The sequence below is a fragment of the Vombatus ursinus genome, unplaced genomic scaffold (assembly GCF_900497805.2).
Source record: "Vombatus ursinus unplaced genomic scaffold, bare-nosed wombat genome assembly UNPS02009132.1, whole genome shotgun sequence".
NCBI classification, from domain to species: domain Eukaryota; kingdom Metazoa; phylum Chordata; class Mammalia; order Diprotodontia; family Vombatidae; genus Vombatus; species Vombatus ursinus.
This window is the reverse complement of record NW_020948910.1, coordinates 797,812-814,490: the sequence shown is the minus strand read 5'-3', so window position 1 is coordinate 814,490 and position 16,679 is coordinate 797,812.

Below are 16,679 nucleotides of genomic sequence, written 5' to 3'. Positions count from 1 at the left end.
ATTCAGGTAGCCCAATTTGTCTAGCTATTCCTAACTAAATTCCATCCCCTTTGACTATTTCTTCAATGATTCAAAGTGTTTGTAATCTCACTGATACATGCACTCAGTCCATGCAGATAGCAACCCATCGGTGCCTGCCCTGCATGTAACTCTTACTCTTATCCATAAGTAAATCATAGAGGATTTGCTCAATGCAGTGAAGAGTTGCCTCTGGGTCTTTCAGGATTTGGTGCTATACCCATCTGTTATCCTTCACTTTTGCTGTGTCACCCGCTTAATTTCTCAGATGATCACACATTTGCGGGATGATATCCTTTGGTTGCATGTCAGTTTTGGTAATAGGCTGCGACTTACTTATGCCCTCCATCTGTCTCTCCATTATGACTTGAGTCACTTGTAATTCTGATTCTTCGGAGATTATGATGGTCTAGGATCAAGTCATATACCATCATTGCAAATATATGGGTCTTAAAATGTGTGTGTGCGTGCACTCATGCTCACTCATGGGTGTGGGTGTGTGTAAGGGGAATAGCTTCGGATCCCTAAAAGTACTATCCAATTTCCAAAACGCAGTCTACCTAGCTCTTTCTTCCATTCACTTCTAGGTCTAACTCTCTATTGATCTTAAATGCTTGTCCAATGCACGTACACACATACACACATACACACACACAAAACCTTTGTTTCAAAAGAGTTCTCCTGCAGATAGAGACAGGTATGGTGTGGCAAATGGTAACACTTTCACATTGCTAGGTCACAGTGCTGCACCTAGAGTATGAAATATCTAGGTAGCACAAAGGATAGAGAGTGGACCTGGAATCAGGAAAATCAAAGTTTAAACCCCACCTTAGTTACTTACTGGCTATGTGACCATGGGTCAGTCACTTAGCCTCTATGTGCCTCAGTTTCCTCATCTGTAAAATTGTGATAATAACAGCATCTATCTCCCAGGATTATTGTGAAGCTCACGTAAAATAATTTTTATAAAAATTTTTATACAAAAATAAAAAAAAATTTATTCCAATAATGTGATATGGAACCAAATTAGCTTTTCTGGCTGTCATGTTGTTATTGAGTATGAAGTCCACTAAAAACCATAGTTTGTTTACCCATAAATTGCTTTCTAGTTATAACAAGGCAAAACAAGCAAATAAGCATTTATTAAATGTCTTCAAGGTGCCAGGCACTGTGCTAAATGATAAGGATACAAAGAAATGCAAAAGTAGCCCCATCCTCAAGGAGCTCACAATCTAAAGTGGTGGGGGAGGGGGGAGGAGACAACAAGCAAACAGGTACAAATAAGCTATATATAGGATACATGGTAGATAATCTAACATTAAGGAGGACTGGGAAAGTCTTGGAGAAGGTGGAGTTTTAGTTGAGACTGGAAGGAAGCCAGAATCTCTTTTCACTTATGGAGTTGTCTTTTGAATCCAAATAAAGCCTTTACTTGAATCCTTGTTAAATTTAATCTTCTTGAATTCACCTATCATTGTAATATATAAGGATCTTTTTGGATCCCAGATTTATCATCTACTGCATTATCTGTTTCTAACAGCCTTACGTTACCTAGAGATTTCATAAGTAAGCCGTCTTCTCAAGTCATCGATTAAAATTTTGAACAACATAAAACACTGCAGCACTTTACCAGACACCTCTCTCCAGGTTGTTATTGACCTATTTGGATCAGATTTTTCAACCATTTCTTAACTCATCTAATTAGATTATCATGCAGACAATATTTCTTTATTTTGTCCACAAGGATATCATGGGACATCTTGTCAAACGTCTGGCTGACATCCAGATGTAACATGCCTATAGCTTTCCCCTGATCTAACAATCTAGTAAATCTGCTAAAAAAAGAAATCGAGATGGTTCAGAACTTGTTTCTTGTGAACTCACACGGACTCATCGTGATTCTTTTTTTCCTCTTGGGTGTGCACCAACCTTTAATAATTTGTTTGAGAAGTTTTCCAAGAGTGAATATCAAGCTCACTGACCTATAGTTTGAATTATCTCTGTAGGCAAATCTCAGTGAAGTGAAAACTTACCATCTCCCAATTCTGCCTCATGATTCCTCAAAGATTATTGGCAGCAGCTCCATAAGAATATCTATAGTCAAATGGAATCAACTACTTAATCAATAAGCATTTATTATGTGCTCACTATGTGCCATGTCAAATCAACAAGCATTTATTAAGTGCCCACTGTGTGCCATGTAATGTGATAGGTGCTAAGGGTACAAATACAAAAATAAAACAAAACTTGCATTCTAATAGGGGAGATATTAAGTTCATATGTCAGTATATTGACAATTTTTAAAAAGAGAATAAGTTGGGAGGGAAAGCAGTGACTGTCTTGAGCTCTCTCCCAAAGCTTTCCAAATACCTAAGAAAAATGGCTCTAAACAAATTCTAAAGCATCAGAACCCACAAAAAGACAGAGTGAAACAAATTTCCAGCCAAAGACAGCCTGCATGGTTGATCTGAAAGGTATATTGCTCCGGGCATGGGGAGGAGTGCAGCTCGGTGTGGGTGCCCAGGCCGCAGCTACCCTGAAGCAGGCCTCAGAGGACTGAATCACGGGCAGCTGTGGCAGTTTCCAGACTTCCCAACCCAGGAACACCAAAGACAACATGGAAGGTCATTGGGAAAAGTCTGTGACTGTGGTGAGATAGGAGCTAGGTCTCAGCCACAAGTCTCGAGCTCGGCCCAGGGCTGCAGCTTTTTCCTGAGCTTCAGGCCCACAGACTAAGGGGGAATCCAGTGGCTAATCAGAGGGGATTGCAGGGATCTCTTTGCCAGTGCTGAGGCAGGAATCTCTTGCTTTACCAGTGCTTGGATCTGGGTCACAGTTCTGAGGGGCAGTCCTGGGGCGAGGAGGAATGCTGGTGTGGTGGAGCTTGTTGTGGTGGTGGAGAGAAAACACCTCGCCCCTTATCATACCACCTTGGAAGAACTGAAAATTTACAGGTCCCTAGAAGTACCTCTGAAAACAGCTGTACAAACCCCCGAAGCTTGGGACAGTACACTCTTCACATTGGAAGCAGACTTTTACCTTACTTAACAAAGAGTTTAGAACTCAAGGAATTGGCTGGGATTATGAGTAAGCAGCGCAAAAAGAGTCAGACTATATTATTTTACTTTGGTGATGAAGAAGATCAAAACATACAACCAGAAGAAGACAACAAAGCCAAAGGTCCTACATGCAAAGCCTCCAAGAAAAATATAAATCGGTCCCAGGCCTTGGAAGAGCGCAAAAGGGATTTTGAGAAGCAAGTAAGAGAGGTAGAGGAACAACTGAGAGTGATGCAAGAAAATCATGAAAAACAAGTCAACAGGTTGCTAAAGGAGACCCAAAAGAATACTGAAGAAAATGACATCTTAAAAAATAGCCTAACCCAAATGGCAAAAGAGGTCCAAAAAGCCAATGAGGAGAAGAATGCCCTAAAAAGCAAAATTGGCCAAATGGAAAAGGAAGTCCAAAAGATTACTGAAGAAAATACTTCCTTAAAAATTAGACTAGAGCAATTGGAAGCTAGTGAATTCATGAGAAATAAAGACATTGTAAAACAATCCAAAAGAACGAAAAATTAGAAAACAATGTTGGAAAAACAATTGACCTGGAAAATAGATCCAGGAGAGAGAATTTAAAAATTATTGGACTATCTGAAAGCCATGATCAAAAAAAGAGCCTAGACATCATCTTTCAAGAAATTATCCAGGAAAACTGTCCTAATATTTTAGAACCAGAGGGCAAAATAGAAATGGAAAGAATCCACCGATCTCCTCCTGAAAGAGATCCCCAAAGGAAAACTCCTAGGAATATTGTAGCCAAATTCCAGAGTTCCCAGGTCAAGGAGAAAATATTAGAAGCAGCCAGAAAGAAACAATTCAAGTATTGTGGAAACACAATCAGGATAACACAAGATTTAGCTGCTTCTACATTAAGGGACCACAGGGCATGGAATATAATATTCCAGAGGGCAAAGGAGATAGGCTTACAACCAAGAATCACCTACCCAGCAAAACTTGAGTATAATCCTTCAGGGGAAAAATGGTCATTCAGTGAAATAGAAGACTTTCAAGCATTCTTGATGAAAAGACCAGAGCTGAATAGAAAATTTGATTTTTAAATACAAAACTCAAGTGGAACATGAAGAAGTAAACAGGAAAGAGAAAATCCTAAGAGACTTATTAAGGTTGAACTGTTTACATTCCTGCATGGAAAGATGATATTTATGACTCATGAGACCTTTGTCAGTATTAGGGTAGTCGGAGGGGAAAAATTTTATGTACATATATATAGATATAGATAGATAGATAGAGGGCACAGAGTGAGTTGAAAATGAAGGGGTCATATCTGGAGAATAAAATTAAGGGGTGAGAGAGGAATATACTAGGAGAAGGAGAAAGGGAGAGGTAGAATGGGGTAAATTATCCCACAAAAAAAAAACAGAAAAGAAAAGGCTCTTACAGTGGAGGGGAAACAGGTGAAGGTGAGAGGGAATGAGTGAATCTTATTCTCATAGGATTTGACTTAAGGAGGGAATAACACACACACTCAATTGGGTGTGGAAATCTGTCTTACCCTACAGGAAAATAGGGGGGGGAAGGGGACAAGCAAGTAGGGGGATGATAGAGAGGAGAGAAGATTGAGAAAGGGGCTAATCAGAAGCAAATACTTCTGAGGAGGGACAGGGTCAAAAGAAAGAATAGAATAAATGGGTGGGCAGGATAGGATTAAGGGAAATGGAGTTAGTTTTTCACAGCATGTCTACTATGGAAGTGTTTTGCATAACTGCACATATATAACCTATATTTAGTTGCTTGCCTTTTCAGTGAGGTTGGGTGGGGAGGGAGGAAGGGAGAAAATTTGGAACCCAAAGTTTTAAAAACACATGTTTAAAAAAAATGTTTTCACATGCAACTGGGAAATAAGAAATACAGGAAAAGGGGTACAGAAATCTATCCTGCCCTACAGGAAAGTAGAAGGGGATAAGAGAAGGGAGGGAGAGATAGAAGGGAAGGCAGACTAGGGGAAGGGGTATTTAGAATGCATGCCATCTTGGGATGGGGGGAGGGGTCAGATGGGATGAAAATTTGGAACTCAAAATCTTGTGGAAGTAAATGTTGAAAAAAATACATAAAAATTACAATAAAAAAGAAAATAGAGATAAGGAGATATGTGTGGGAAATGTGATGAATGTTGAAATAAAAAGATTTGGTAACAGAAAAAAAAAGTTCTGTTGAATCTGAAATTTGCAGTATTGTATTTGTAAATTCACTTACTGTAAATTGACAATACAGAATTTGTATATTGACTTAGTTTTAAAATGTAATGTCCATGTTATATGGTATTTTTTGTTTTGTTAAATATTTTCCAATTATATTTTAATCTGAAAAAAAGAGAATAAGTTCTCAAGCAGTTAAATACAACATAGTTTGAGGGGGCCACTGGCAGCTGGGAGGATCAGAAGTGACTTCATATATAAGTTGCTGCATCTTAAAGGAAAAGAGAAATTTAATAAGACAGACGTAAGGAGGGAGTGCATTCTAGGAATGGGACCTCATCAATGAAAAGCTATAGGAATGGAGGATGGATTGTCATGTGTTTAAAAGAGAGAGAAGACTATTTTGAATGGATCACAGAGCAGACAGGATAATGATGCCCAATGAGGCTAAAAATATAGGTTGGGGTCAAGTTGTGAAAGGACTTAAAAGCTTAACAGAGGATTTTCCCCAGAAGAAACAGAGAATAGTTGGATTTTATTAAGTCAAGAAGTGACATGATCAGATCTGTGCTTACAGAAAATGACTTTGGCTGTAATGTGTAGGATCAGCTGGAGTGTGAAAAGACTTGAGGAAGTTAAACTAATTAAGAGTTTGTTGCAATAATCTAGGTGAGAGGTGATCAGGGCCTGAAGTAAGATGGTCACTACGAACAGAAGGGTTTGTATTCAAGAGAAATTGTGGAAGTAGAAGTAGCAACATTTCACACCTGATTGTATATGTGGAATGAAAGAGAAGGAGGTGCTAAGAATAATGCTGAAGTTATGGTGGTGCCTTTGATCGACATACAGAAGTTCTAAAAGGTTTTGGGGACAATAATAAATTCTATTTTGGTCATGTCAAGTTTGAGCTGTCTCTGAGACACCATGCTTGAAATGTCCAATAGGCAATTGGCGATTCGAGACTGAAGCTAAGGAAAGAGATTGGAAATGGAGATATAGATATGTGAGTCACCTGCAAAGCAACTATAATTAAGCCCACGAGAATGCATGAGGCCATCAGGAGACAATACAAAGAGAAGAGGGCATGAGAGAGAGAGAGAGAGCATTAGGAAACATCGAGAGGGTGTTGGAGGTGGCGTGTGTGTGATATGAACCATGAGCCAGATAAGGAGTGGTCAAACAAGTATGAGTTAAACCAGGAGAGAGCAGTCTCATGAAAATCTAGAGAGGAGAGAGCAACCAGAAGATGATGATGAAGAGGGGCGAAGAGGGAGCTCAGAGCAACATGTCTCTTTTAGGTAAAGAAAGAGGGAGTTCTTTAAGTGAGAGGAAGGTGGAAAGGGGAGGTATGCGAAGCATGAGAAGAGAAGAGAAAGTTTGGAATTGTTTTTGTCAGGAGTGGGACAGAGAATTAATTAGGGAGAAATAAAAGATTGTCTTGCTACTGTGTTGGAGGACCCGGTTGAAGTTAGATAATATGAATTTATAGTGTAATCAATTGACCAAAATTGTGTGACTTCCTTCAGCTCCAACACTATGTAAGAAGGAGCAGAAGAGGTGAATAATAGGGGTAATCTAGGGCTGAGGTTTGGCAAGAGATAGGTAGGAATAGGTTAATGGTTGGGGAATTTGAGAGCATAGGACCGTAATGGAGTTAAATTGGTTAACTAAAGAAATAAGAGTGAAAAGCGAGGAAAGTGAGGTCAGAACAGGTTAATAGCCTGAGAAATTACCGATGGCTAGAAGGATTGGGAGTTGAAGAATAGGTCTAAGATGGGTGAGTAATAGAAAGAGATGGAATACCAAGAGTTTGTGATCAAATACAGAGATACGTTAGAATTTTCCATTAAAGAGGCAGAGTGCTTGTGGGTAATGTGGAGATGCTGGGTGAGATCATATTTCTGTGTGGCTGCAGAAGTGAAGGGATTTAAGGAAACTGAAGAATTAGGAGATGAGAGCCTCAACATGTATGTTGAAATCATCTAATATAATGTAGGAATTGGGGGGAAGGGGTGAAGCCTAGAGAGTTGGAATTGGAGGAGGTTGTGATCATCTATGTTTGTTGAAGAATGTGGAATCCTTGTGGGTAATGATGACATTCACTGAGTGACGTGACTGAGGTGAATTGGATGAGTAGGTCATCAGTTGGATGAGTAGAGGGGTCAAGGAAACAAGAGATTGATCTCAAGAGGTTGAGAGAGCATCAGTATAGATATTGAAGTCCTCTAGCATAAAGGCAAGACTTGGGAAAAAAGATAGTTGTCAGGTGCTGAACTCCTTGAGAATAGAGGGATAATGGCTTGGGGGCCAATGTTCAATAGTCAGTATGACCTTGATTGGGTGGAAAATTTTAGTCAGGAGAATTTCAACTGAGGAAAAGTTGCTAAATGAATCTAGTAAAATGGTTTCCTTTTACTGTGGAGATGGGGCAGAATTTCAATGAAGGTACGGGCAGTGTAGAATGTAGTTTGGGAAACAGCGTGGTGTAGTGGAAACAGCACCTGTTTTAAAGTTAGAGGATCTAGGTTCCAATCCCAGCTTTGCCACTTACCATTCAACTTCTCTGTGACTCAGTTTCCTCATCTTTTAAATGAAGAGGATGTACTAAATGTCTAATCTAAATCTAAGGTCTCTTCTAGCTCTCATTCCAGGTCAACTAGGAGGCACAGTGGATAGAGTGCCAAGCCTAGAGTTAGGAAGACTCATCTTCCTGAGTTCAAATCTGACTCCAGACACTTACTATCTATGTGACCCTGGGAAAGTCACTTAACCCTGTTTGCCTCAGTTCCCTCATCTGTAAAATGAACTGGAGAAGGAAAGGGCAAACCGCTCCAGTATCTTTGCCAAGAAAACCCTAGTTGGGGTGACGAAAAGTTGTACACACCTGAACAACAAAAATCTCTCATTCTATGTTGCTAGTTCGTCTAGGCCTCATGACAAACTCATTGAGCATGGATTGGTGCTTTCTTAGCGTGTTCGCACTCATCCTAGTATTTAATTTACTCTTTTACTTCACTTCAGTAGCCATTGGCTTAATCAGGTTTGCTCTATCCTTCTCAGCTTGAAGCCCATTCACCTTTGTGGAGGAAATGGTCTTTCTCACATTGCTCCAGCAGGGGGAGTCTAAGCTTCGTTATGGGCCTGTAACTTATGCAACAGAGGTCTGGAAGCCCTAAGTCCCTGGTGAAAAGGTAGAGACTGAGACGCTGACATAGTCCTGAGTCAGCAAAAGGGATTGACATCTGGGTTCCAACTGACCTCTTCCCTCAGAGGAGGGGACCAAGACTCATTCAGGGATTCTCATTTTCCAGAAAAGGAAATCCCAGAAGCAGCTCAGTTATTCTGGTTGATTTGCTCCTGTCTAATGTCAGCTCCCTGAGCACGGAGCATCCCGTGTTTATGTCTGTGCTCCGAGACAGACTTACCCAGGCTTTTTATTTAGAGAATCTTCAGACTTAATGTCTGGTTCCTCATTAGAGACAGATAATTAGAAAAATCAGTCCCCTCCCGAATTTGTTTTAGTGATCAGACAGGGAATTAACTTTGGGGAGTATGTAAGATACCAGATATGTAGGGCTTTTCTTTCTTTTAAATTGCATCCTCATTTTCCTGGTACCCTGTCCTCTTCCACTGAGTATACACACATATGTGTATGTGTGTATATGTATATATATACAGATATAGGCACACATGTGTGTACATACACACACAATATATGCATATATATGCATATATTTACATATACTTATATTTCTATAATGGAAGAGATCAAAAAGGATCACAGATATTTGTTGATGATTGAACTGAAATATATTACATATGAAATATATTATATATAATACATAATATGATATATCATGTGTTGATAACTGAACTGAAATATATGAGATATTTGAAATATTTTATACATATATTATATGTACATATGATATATATACATATTTCACAAATATCTCATATATTAATATATTATATATGTATAATATAATATATATGTTTCATCCATTTCAGTTCAGTTGTTAACAAATACATCTGCACTTGTTTCTGATCCCTTCCGTTATTGTAAAACCTTAAGGGAAGAAGTGAATTGTGAATTGCTAGAGATGGGAAAATATTAGTTGATGTTCCTTATAACTGAAGAAATTATCCTAGATTTTATCTTGTCTCCTCTTCTCCTAAGACTAAGACTTTTGAAAGACTCCCCCTCAAATACTCAAGTTAAACTTGAAGTTCAGGATCTAGCCCAAATAGCAAAAGGAAAGCCTATATATAGGAGAAGTACTAAGTCAGGAGGAATTCAGCTCACTCACTTCATGTAGCAAGATGACCCAGACCAGGCCTAAAGTTTACTATGGATTCCATGCTTTTGCCCACGTTCCTTTGGCTGAAATGTGGTGGGGGTGAGGGGAGGGAGAGGATGAAACAAAGGAAACCAATTCTTACTTAGAAAGGTGAACATCTCCCTCAACCCATGCTGGAATCCTATATAGTTAATCATGTGATATGATCAGTGCAAAGAAAGGAGTCAGAGAAGTTTATTAATATTAATATTTGTGATGCAAATTAAAACAACCTTGAGATATTATTGTACACCTACCAGATTAGCTAAAATGATAGAAAGGGAAAGTGACAAATGTTGGAGGGGATGTGAAAAAATTGAGACACTAAGTCATTGTTGGTGGAATTGTGAACTATTTCAACCATTTTGGAGAACATTCTGGAATTATACCCAGAGTTATTAAATTACCTATACTTTTTGACCCAGCAATACCACTACTTGGTCTATTTCCAAAGATGATTAAGGAAAAAGGAAAAAAAAACCCATTACCTTCTAAAATGATTATAGCAGCTCTCTTTAGAGTGGCAAAGAACTAGAAATTACAGGGATGCTCATCAATTGGAGAATTGCTGAACAAGTTGTGGTATATGATTTTGATGGAATACTACTGTGCTATAAGAAGTGATGAGCTCAATGATTTTAGGAAAACATGGAAAAACTTGCCAAAATAATGAAGAGTGAAATTAGCAGAACCAAGAGAATACTGTACATAGTAACAATATTGTTTTAAGAATAACTTTGAGTGAATAAGTTACTATGATTATTATAAATAGCCAAATTAACTATAGAAGACATATAAAAACACTATTTACATCCAGAGAAATAGCTAATAAATAGAAGTATGTATAAAACAAGAAAAAAGAAAAAAGAAAGAAAGAAAGGAGAACATTCCAGAGAGCAAGAGAGCCTCCATGAAGCTCTAAGGAGTTCAGAGCACCTAGACACATATACTAACCTCACACTTCAAGCTCTGATTTATCTAAGATGGGAATGAAAGAATTCTCATTCATCCAACCAGCATACATGATTCTGGAATACTAGGAGATGGAGTAGGGAGGAACAGGAAGCTTATAGGATGGAGTCTTACCTTTCTTGATGACAGGTGTTGATATTTACAGATGAGTACACTATCATGTTTCAGTGGGATAAATGGCAAAAAAGAATAGTATTGGGACTGGATGACCTCTAACTCAACATAGAAACACAAATACATTATTCATCCAACAAACACTAATTAGATTATTACTATGCACAAGATGCCAGAGTAACAGAAAGAGGTATGTCATGGCCTCTTCCCTCTAGAAGTTTACAGTGTAGTGTGGGAGATAAAGACATATGCATAAATAACTGGAATATAGGACCGTATTTATAAATAGCATATAAGAGGTATAAACTAAGTGCTTTAGAAGGAAGAGAACACTTTTAGCTAGGGAGATCAGGAAAGGTATGTGGACCTTGGTGAATTGCTTGGATTTTCATAGGTGGAGCTGGGTGAAGTTGGGTGAGTCAGAAGAGGAAAATGGAAGAGAATGACAGAAGATAATTCCAAGGAGAGTGAATGATAGGAACACAAGCAGTGAGTGAGGATAGAAGAGTAGGGAATAAGCATTTGTAGTTACACCATGTGCCAGTCACTATGCTAAGTGCATTTTATAAATCTCATTTGATCCTCATAATAACCCTGGGAGTTTGTGCTATTCAATAACTATAAGACAGGGAATATCCTACAAAAGAATACCCCCCTCAAAAAAAATAAAGTACTTTTGCACAATAACAACACTTAAGAGGAAATAAATGAAAGGGAAATCCCATTCAAAATAATTACAAAATGCATAAAATACTTGGAATTCAAACTACCAAAGGCACAATTAATATATGTACAGATCCAATTATAAAATGTTGCTTAAAGTAATAATGAGGGGTACAGAGCTGAGATGGCAGTGTATAGGCAACAACCCAGCTGAACTCTCCCAATATTCCTCTCCAGACAACTTTAAAATAAATCCTCAAATCAAATTTTAGAGCAGCAGAGCTAGCAAAAGGTCAGAATGAGACATTATCAGTGTGCCTTGGAGGTGACTGGGACATTGGCAGTGGCAGCAGCAGCAGCTTCAGGAGCTCTCAGCCCAGAGAAGTAAAGAGGTCAGATAACTGGTCAGAAAGAGAGTACAGAGGACCTTTTGCTAACACCAGGGCAGCTGGTGCTTTGGCAACCCTTTTGCTCATACTAACTTCTGGGTCACAGTACCAGGACAGAGAGGAGCTCTTGTAGTCAGTCATAGGGGATCAGGGGACCTAGTCACAGTTCCAGGGCCAAGCAGAGTGCTCTCACTTGCAGATGTAGGGGAGCAGGGGCAGGGAGCAGTAGGTAAAGACCAGAGCACAGACCAGGAGACGAGTGACCACACCCCTCCCTGCATGACACCACCTTGGAAACACCAAAAATTTGCAGACTCCCAGAACTTGCTCTGAAAACAGCAGCATGAAAAACCTGAAGCTTGGAACAGTGCTTCCCACTCCTGGTGAGGAAAGTCCAACTGTAATATAAAGTTCCAAGTCAAGAAAGAGGCTAGAAAAATGAACAAACAACAACAACAAAAGAACTTGACCACAAAAATGATACTATTGTGGCAGGGAAGAACAAGACATAAACTCAGAAGAAGACAACAATGTGAAAACAGCTACAGGCAAAGCCTCAAAAATGCTAATTGGATCCAAACCCAACAATAATTCTGGAGAGTTAAGAAAGAGATAAGAGTAGTAGAAGAAAAATTGGGAAAAGAAATAAGAGTGAGGTGAGAAAATTATGAAGAGAAAATTACCAGCTTAATAAAAGGGGCAAAAAAAATACACCCTCCCCCTTAAATAACAGAATTGGCAAAATAGGCACAAAAATTCATTAAAGAAAAGAATTCCTTAAAAAGCAAAATTGGCCACATGGAAAAAGAGGTACAAGAACTCACTGGAGAAAATAATTCCTTTTTAAAATAATATTTTGTTTTTCCCCAATTACAAGTAAAAACAATATTTAAACATTCCTTTTTAAATATATATATATGTGCATATATATACACACATCATATAAGAGATATAAACTCAGTGCTTTAGAAGGAAGAGAATGCTTTTAGCCCGGGAGATCAGGAAAGGCATGTGGAACTTGGTGAATTGCTTGGATTTTCATAGGTGGAGCTGGGTGAAGTTGGGTGAGTCAGAAGACGGAGAAGGAAGAGAATGACAGAAGATAATTCCAAGGAGAGTGAATGATAGGGACACAAGCAATGAGTGAGAGGGGATGGAGCCAAGATGGTGGAATAAGGTAGGAATTCACCTGAACTCTCCTGAATTCACCTCCAAACAACTGTAAAATAATGCTTCAAAATGAATTCTGGAGCAGCAGAACCAACAAAAAGATGTAGTAAAACAGTTTTCCAGCCCAACACAACTTAGATCAATAGGCAAGGTCTATCTTACTCAGGGAAAAAGGAAATGCAGTCCAGTGTAGGCAGTGTCCAGGCAAGCCAGTAGCAGGCTCTGCCCCAGAAAGTGAGTAGGAGGCCCCAAACTTCTGTGTAGGTCAGCATTAAGGCTCCATGACCCCATGGGTCTGTTGCAGCAGGCCAGTTGCACAGCAGGTCAGTGGTGAGGTCTGGAGTCCCTGGAATATCAGGCCAACAGCCAGGCACCAGGTGCAAGAAGCTTGGGAAAGATCCTCTTGCACTCCGGGAGAAGAGCCCAACTTTAAAAGTGACAAAATAGGCTGGAAAAATGATCTAAACCCCCCCCACAAAAAATATAAATGAAAAAAGAACCTGACCATAGACCTGTTACTATGGTGGACAGGGAAGATCAAAATGCAAACTCAGAAGGGGACGACAATGTCAAAAAGTCTACATGCAGAAGCTGTAAAGACAAATGTGAATTGATCTCGGGCCGAAAAAGAACTCCTGAAAGAGTTCAAAATAGATTGTAAAACTCAAAAAAGAGAGGTAGAAGAAAAAATAGGAAAAGAAATGAGAGTGATGCAGAGAATCATGAAAAAAGAGTCAAACAGTTTGGTGAAGGAAGCACAAAAATTGGAAAAAATGTGCAAAAATCACTGAAGAAAACAACTGCTTAAAAAATAGAATTGGCCAAATGGAAAAGGAGGTACAAAAGCTAACTGAAGAAAAGAATGGCTTAAAAATTAGAATTGAGCAAGTGGAAGCTAATGACTCCATGAGACAACAAGCAGCAATAAAACAAAAACAAAAGAATGAAGAAAATATGAAATATTTCATTGGAAAAACAACTGGCCGGAAAATAGATCCAGGAGAGATAATTTAAGAATTATTAGACTACCTGAAAGCCACGATTAAAAAAAAAGACCAGACATCATATTTCAAGAAATTATCAAGGAAAACTTCCCTGATATTCTAGAACCAGCGGGTAAAATAGTAATTGAAAGAATCCACTGATTGCCTCATGAAAGAGATCACAAAATGAAAACTCCAAGGAATATTATAGTCAAATTCCAGAGCTCCTAGGTCAAGGAGAAAATATTGCAAGCAGCCAGAAAAATAAAAAAAACAATCCAAACATCGTGGAGCCACGGGCAGGTGACACAATATTTAGCAGCTTTCACATTAAAGGAACTTGTAATATGATACTCTGGAAGGCAAAGGAAGTAGAATTATAATGAAAAATAACCTACCCAGCAAAACTGAGTATAATCATTCAAAGGGTGAAATGGATATTTAATGAAATGGAAGACTTTCAAGTTTTCCTGATGAAAAGACCAGAGCTGAATAGAAAATTCGACCTTCATACATAAGACTCAAGAAAAGCATAACAAAGTAAAAATAAAAGCATAATCATAAGGGACTCAAAATTAAACTGTTTACATTCTTATGAGATGATACGTGTAACTCCTAAGAACTTTATCATTATTAGGGCCGTTAGAAGGAGTCTATATATACAGAATGCACAGGTATAAGTTGATTATGTTGGGATAATCTCAAAAAAAGTGGAGTGGTGAGAAAGAGGTAAGCACTGAGAGAAGGCAGAAGGGAGAGATAGAATGGGGCAAATTTTCTCACATTAAAGAGGTGCGCAAGGAAGAGCTTTTACAATGGAGAGGAAAATGGGGAGGGGATGGCAGGAAATGCTTGAACCTCAATCAAATCAGAATTGGCTTAAAGAGAGAAGAATACATGAACATACTCAGTTGGGAATAGAAATCTTTCTTACCCAGTAGGGAAATAGGAGGGAAAGGGGATAAGGGATGTGGAGGAGATGATAAAAAAAGGAGGGTAGATTAAGGGAGCCAGGGGTCAGAAGCAAAACAGGCATTTGAGGAGGGACAGAACAAAAAGATAGGGAGAAGAATAAACAGAAGGGCTTAGTGACAGAGGGTCAGTAATCATAATTGTGAATATGAATGGGATGAACTCACCCACAAAACGAGCAAAGAGCAGAATGGACTAAAAAACAGAATCCAATAATATGTTTATGATACACACACTTGAAATAGAAAGACACACAGAGAGTTAAAACAAAAGGCTGGAGCAGACCTTCGGATGAAGCAAAAAAAAAAAAGTTAAAAAAAGGGTAGCAATCATGATCTCAGACAAAGCAAAAGCAAAAATAAATAAAAGAGACAATCAGGGAAAATAAGTTGTGCTAAAAGGTACCATAGACAATGAAGTAATATAAAAAAAATTTAAGGGCAAATTTCCCTGATAAAGACCTCAATTCTTAAACAGATAGGGAATGGAATCAAATTTATAAAAATAAGAGCCATTCCCATAGATAAGAAATCAAAGGATATGAACAGGCAATTTTCAGAAGAAGAAATCAAAGCTATCTATAATCATATGAAAAAATGCTCTAAATCATTATTGATTAGAGAAATGAAAATTAAAACAACTTTGAGGTACTACCTCATACCTATAAAAAATGACAAATACTGGAGGGGATATGGGAAAATAGGTATACTAATAAATTGTTGGTGGACTTGTGAATTAGTCCAATCATTCTGTAGAATAATTTTGAACTATGCCCAAAGGCTATAAAACTGTATATACCTCCTGACCCAGTAATACTGCTACTAGATCTATACCCCAAAGAGATCAAAGAAAAAGGAAATATATGAAAATATTTATAGTAGCTCTTTTTGTGGTGGCAAAGAATTGGAAATTGAAGGGATGCTCACCAATTGGGGAATGGCTGAACAAATTATGGCATAAGATTGCAATGGAATACTGTTGTGCTATGAGAAATGACCAGAGGAGTGGTTTCAGGGAGAAAAAAAAAAACCTGACAAGACCTATATGAGCTGATATACAGTGAAATAAGAAGAACCAGGAAGTCTTTGTACACAGTAACAGGGATGTTGTAATGATGATCGATTATGAAAGACAGCTACTCTGATCAACACAATGATCTAAGACAGTTCCAAAGAGCTTGTGATAAAAACATGCTATCCACCTCTAGGGGGAGAACTAATGAACTCTGGGTGTAAATTGAAGTATAATTTTCTTGCTTTCTTAATTCCTTTTTGCTTTTTTGCAATAGGACAAACATTGAAATGTTTTGCATGATTTCACATGTACAATTGAAATTATACTGCTTGCCTTCTCAGTTGGTGGAGGAGAGGGTATGAAGAGAGGGAGAGAATTTGGAATTCAAAATTTAAAAATAAAAGAATGTTAAAAATGAATAAATAATAAATTTTAAAAATATTTTAAAAAAGAAATAAAGAACAATGTAAATAGGTGGAAGAATATTTAGTGCTCAGGATTAAGGCCTTGCTAATATAGTAAAAATGATAATGCTACCAAAGTTAATTAACAAATCCAATGCTAGGTCAATCAGAACTAGATAATATATAATAAATAATATAAATAAATACATAATATAAATATTGTATATTTATATTTCATTGTATAATATAAAATATAAATATATTTAATAAATAGATGTAAGTATATAAAATATTTAATACATAAATAAAAATAAAATTCATTTAAGGAACAAAAGATCTAGAATATCAAGGAAAATAATGAGAAAAGGTTGAAATGAAGGGACAATAGCACTTTCATAAGAAATTTTGTTATAAAGCAGCAATCA